Raw genomic sequence first — 5,785 nt, forward strand, 5'->3', positions numbered from 1 at the left:
ATTTGCACTCTTATTTGTTTCTATTCAAAAAATGTGTTGCATGTTTTAATTGATAAAGTATCATTGTTTTCAAAATAAACAAATCTTTCACAAAATTATTCTTAAACAAAGTGAACATTCACTATGATGGAAGGATACTTAGGAGATCTGCAGTGCTCTCCCAAGGGTGGTATGATTCCCAACAGGGTAAGACTTGTGTTCATATCTCTGACATAATTGTATATTTTTCCTGTAGAACCTTTCATGGTTTCTCATCAGCGAGGGGCTCAGTGCAGTGTTGGTGAAAGTTGTTCATCTTCATGTCCCCGGCAGTGCAGTATTCTTCCTCCAAGCCTTATTAGCCCTATGGTGGGTCATCCCTAGTAGAGTGTTGTTTGAGCCCTATGGTGGGTCGTTCCCAGTAGGTTTCTGTTTGAACACTTTTGTGGGCCAGTTTCCAAGTAGAGTGTTGGTTGAAGGCTTCAGCTTTCTTCTCTCCAGCAGAGAAGTCTTCTCCTTTCCCCAACATGGGTGCTTTTCTTTGAAGATTCGGTATTTGGTGGATAGACATCTCAGTACTCCATCATTTCCTCGGATAGATCCCCAGCGGAGTTGTTGGCATGATGAACTTTATCAATGCCTATTTATCCTCACCAGAGATCTGGTTGCTTCTTGGTATCTTTGACCCCCATCATGAGTTGTTGTTGTGGAAGTGTCTGCCTGTGCTATGAACTCTTTTCTCCGGTTGTGACTGACGATCCCTCCGACAGCTTCTTGTGGCCTTCCTCCCCTGCAGGATGGTGTTGTAGCCTGATATCCCAGTCTCCGGCAGATCTCTTTTGCTCTCGGATGATCTTTTGGCTTTCCCTCTGGAAGAGTAGTACCGGGTGGTTGATTCCTGGACCTATGTGTGTTAGACATGTCTGTTTGTCAGCATTCATCATGCATAATGCATATACGCATAATCATAACATTCAAATATTCATGTTGCATCTTTTGCCATATATCTGTTGATTGTTGTCTCCTGCTAATTGGTGATACAGATCTCTCTAGTAGATCTCCCCAAGCAAATGTTGGTGTGTCTGATCTCTCCATATAGAGTCAGCCCCTTAAGCAGAAAGTGTCTACCATTTCCTTCTGCACTCCCCACTGAGTTATATCCTCGTGGATGACAGTTGTTTCCGTTCCCTCCCTACACACATAATGGGATGGGTTTTCCCTATTGAGTTCTTTCCTCATTAGGATGAGTCTTGATTCAGTTTGCCTTTTTGGATCGATCCTAAATTGGCTTCCTATTGGCTGTCTCTTGTGCTTCCCTGTGGTAAATGAATAGTTGCTCACTAACCGGCACTCATTCATCTTATCCTCAGCGGAAGTTGTTGGCTTCTACCTACTAACCGGTAGTTGTAAGTCCTATCTTCACGGTCTTCTACCTACTACCCGGTAGTTGTAAATCCTATTTTCTCTCATTCTGTTCCTCAGCAGATTGTTGTGGTCTTCTACCTACTAACCGGTAGATGTGAACCCTCTTTTCTCCCCCTTGTGGAGTCAACCCTTGTGCTCATCCTAATCGATGACGGTTACTTTTCCGTGGTTTTCTACCTACGAACCGGTAGATGTAATCCCCTCTTTGCGGTTATCGTTATCCAGTTTTCGGTATTGATAGTCCTTTTCCCTTTTGGATATTTGCTTTGATTAAGCAATATTATCCCCAGCGGGTCTTCGCCTTCCTTTTGGATAATTGCTCAGAGTAAGCCATTTTATCCTCAGTGGGTCCTCTTTCATTCACCGTTTGCCGGTAATGTTTGTGGTTTCCCTTTTTGATTGGTCATCTTTACATACTTAGTCTGGTATCCCGATGCCTTTCTTTTCGGTTGATTTATCCTTTGACAACCTACAACCCGGTTATGGATGATCTTCCATGCAAGTATATTGTCTACGTTTTGACAGCTATAGATAATACATCTCATGCACTCTTTGGTTGAAGTTTTGTCCTTCCCAGTGGAGTAAGATTCGTATTCCTTGTGGAATCGAATATCCATCCTTTAACAAGTTTGCTTTCGCTCTCTTCAGGATGATGAGTGTTTTGGAACACACACCAATTCACGATTTCGGTCGATTTAGCCTTTGTCAACCTACGACCCGGTTATGGATAATCTTCCTTGCGAGTATATTATCTACGTTTTGACGGCTATAGATAATATATCTCATGCACTCTTTGGTTGAACCCTTTGTTTGTTTCCCAATTGAGTAAGATTCGTATTCCTTGTGGAATCGAATGTCCATCCTTTAACAAGATTGCTTTTCTAGCTCTCTTCAGGATGATGAGTGTTTTGGAACACAAACCAATTCACGCCTTGGTTGGTCACCTGTTATATGCCTACAACCCGGTATCCTTGGTGTTCCTTCCTGTCTTCTCCCTACTGCGACCTTGGTCCCTTGTGGAGTCAGATTTTCCTGAGTCGAAGTATGCCTCTTCAGGTTTTCCTCAGATGTTTTTGGTTGATTGATATCTCTCCCGTACACCGGTCTTTGATATTCCTTCTTCCCGAGCTTGTTACCTACTAACCGGTAACACCTCTCCCTTTCTTGCTTCCCCAAGAGAGTCTTTTCTAGACAATTGTTGCTGTGTTGGCGTCTTCCCCAATACATGCATGTTCCCGCCAGGGGCATCTTGTTCAGATTTCTCCCATCCATTCGTTGATGTCTGGTTGAGTCCTTCCTATTCGTCCGTTGGCGTCTAGTCGTGGTTTCTTTCTCCCATTCATCCGTTGATGTCTGGTTGAGTCCTTCCTATTCGTCCGTTGGCGTTTAGTCGTGGTTTCTGTCTCCGAAGAAAAATCAAAATCCCCAGTAAAGTCGTTGGTAAACGTCTTGTCGGGTCCAGTAATAAATATCGAATCCCCATTGGAAGATGCCATTGGTGAACATTCTTTTCTTTGCTTCATCCCCCGCATAGTGCAAATTCCAGGTTCTTTTGGTATTCAATCCCTGATTACCTTGAAAGTCTGACAGTCGTTGCTCTCAGCCGTTCAGGTTCTCAACTGATTGAATAGGGGCAGCTGTAGCACCTCGAATTTGCACCCCTCATTTGTACATTCATTTCATTTTTAGGTCATTGACATTATATTAACATTACATTCACATTGCATAGTACATTGCATCTCATCAGTCAAGACTGGCATCAAGAGGATTCATATGTGCAAGGAGCCAAGCATTTCCATGAGAAAAAAGGCCCTATGGTTGTTCTAGAGAGTTCACATGAACCAAGGATCAGTTTGAAGCAATTGTACAAAATGCTAGAGACTCAAAAGTCATTAGTGCAGTTTCAGGTCATCTAGGGTCCATAAAAGTCAACTGCAAGTCAACTGAGGGCTAGGAGGTGGAGAAATGGTTTGAGACACTTCATTCATGTCCCAAAGAGGTTTATTCAACATGTCAAACATCTACCTTGAAGATTTTGAAGCCAGATCAAAAGCTTCCCAAAATGGAAAGTGACCTGTAATTTCAAGTTTCCAAAAATGGTAAGTTTTTGGACCAACTTCAACTCAACTTTCCAACATCAAAGAAGCTTCAAATGAAATTTTGTCTAACATTAATATTGAATATCTCTCTCTCCCATTTCCAAAAAGTCTAAGATCATGAGCATCTGATGCATGGTTGAGGAGATATGATCAGATCATTGCCAAGTGTGCATGGAACTTCAAAATGCCATATCTTTTGAACCAAGACTCCAAATTTGGTGCCTCTTTTTCTAAAATGCTTCTCATTACATGAACTTTCCAAAACATTCATCACATTGCATGAATTTCCATCATATGATCATTTGCTATCCCATGCCCTTTTTGGAGGGAAATTTGAAAATTTAAAATTGGGGCATCATGAGAACTTTTTGCCATTGCCATTGTGTTTGAAAAATGTTTTTAAGTGAATTTAACCATGCAATTGGCGCTGTTCACGTATGCATGCTTCATGCACCATGCAATTTTCATTTTTTGCCAAACACCCCTATTTTGCTTAATCTCAAATTAACCATGTTTAATTTTAATTAAAATGAGATTAGGACAGAGTATATAAACAAAATCCTAACAGAATTTTAACTTCTTCACCATTTTTTGAGATCTAGAAATTTTTCCCTCCATTTTGTTCTCTCAATTATAATTCAAATTTTCTCCAAATAACCTTGCCATACTATTGCATATTCTTGTTCTGTGGTATGGATTTGGCATAGATCGAGCCTTGTATCATCAAGTTTGGACCAGAATTGTGCATAGCAAGATCAAGAACATAGCAATGGCAGTTCAGATTTAAGCAAGATTGAAGCAGTTTCAAGTCTCAATTTCTTCATCAAACATCATAGCAAGTATTCTGGAGTAGATTTGAAGCTTGCCAAGCCTTGGATCGTGCATTTCCAGAAGTTGATCTTCAAGAGGTCACATTTTCGATCCTCTTAATTATCTGTTTTATGTGTATAGTCTTGTAGAACATTGAATGCTGATTAACCTGAGCTAAAAATCATGTGATTTGGTGTATTATGGAGAGAGATATGCTTGATTGAAGTTTAGTGCATCAAACTTGATTTGCTCGATTTAAACTTGTTATGATGAATTAGAGTGAATGGATAGTGGATTCGTGTTCCTTGTTGCGTGAGCTTCATTTTGGTGTAATTGCTTTCGAAAACTGGATTTTTTTTTATCTTTTTGTGACACTGTTCACCACCGTCTTCATGAAGAAGACGGTGGTTTCCACCGTGCGCCACCATGAGTGCTGCGCTAGGGTTCTTGGATGAAGAACAGTCTGCAAATTCTGTTTGATCCGCGTATCTCTCTTTGATCCCAGCCTGGCGTGTTTCTGTTTCTTTTTTCATTTTAATTCCACTTATCCAAAACGGCGTCGTTTTGGGACGCGTTTGGAATTTCTTCAATTCATTTTTGTATTTTTCATGGTTACTTCAATTTTTATTTCATTTTTTCCATACTACTTCAAAAAATCATAACTAATTGGAAAATGATCCAAATAATTCCATTCTTTTGGCCATGTGATCCTTGGAATGTCTTCTATTTTTTGGTGCAAATTTCTGAAGTTGTGCATGGCTGGACTTTGAATTGTGTTAGGATGATTGAACATGTGTACATTTGTGACATTGCCTTGTTCTTTCCATTGTGAAATGCTTGATATTTATCCAAATGCTATGAAATTTTGCATGATTGTTCCTAACATGTTGATGGATGTTTGAGGCTTAATTGTGCATTTTTCTCATTTGCCATTTCTGTTTTATACACATGTACTTTAGGTGTGACAATTTGTGTCACACAATTGGATGATCAACTTGTGCATTTTCATTTCCATATCAAATGAGCTTCTCTGTTTATGATTTTTGGTATGTTGATTCTATTAGACATGTTGTATGCTCATGATTTTTTCCAGAATTATTTGAATCATTTCTGTTTTGATTTGGAATTTTGAGTCTCAATGATCATTTGTGAGCTTTGAATTTGCCTTTGCCTTCTCTTGCACATGAAATGATGTAGCTTGATGATTTTGATTTGGTCCTTTTTAGGACATGTTCTCCTTTGTTTGAAGTTGCTTCATGTTGAATATCAAGTTCTGTTTTGGCTTTTTGATCCACTTTTGACCCTAGGCTTTGACCTAGTGGTTTGTTCTCATCTTTTAGACTTTGTGTTTCAGGTTCAAGCTTCTAGTCTTGATGGATGATGTTGATCTCATAAATTGAGATGCAAATTGATGTGTTCCACTAACATTTTCTGTTTTGTAGGATATTTGAATGATGAAACAATTTGAGTTG

This window comes from Lathyrus oleraceus, chromosome 5 (genome assembly GCF_024323335.1).
Source record: "Lathyrus oleraceus cultivar Zhongwan6 chromosome 5, CAAS_Psat_ZW6_1.0, whole genome shotgun sequence".
In the NCBI taxonomy this organism is placed as follows: Eukaryota; Viridiplantae; Streptophyta; class Magnoliopsida; order Fabales; family Fabaceae; genus Lathyrus; species Lathyrus oleraceus.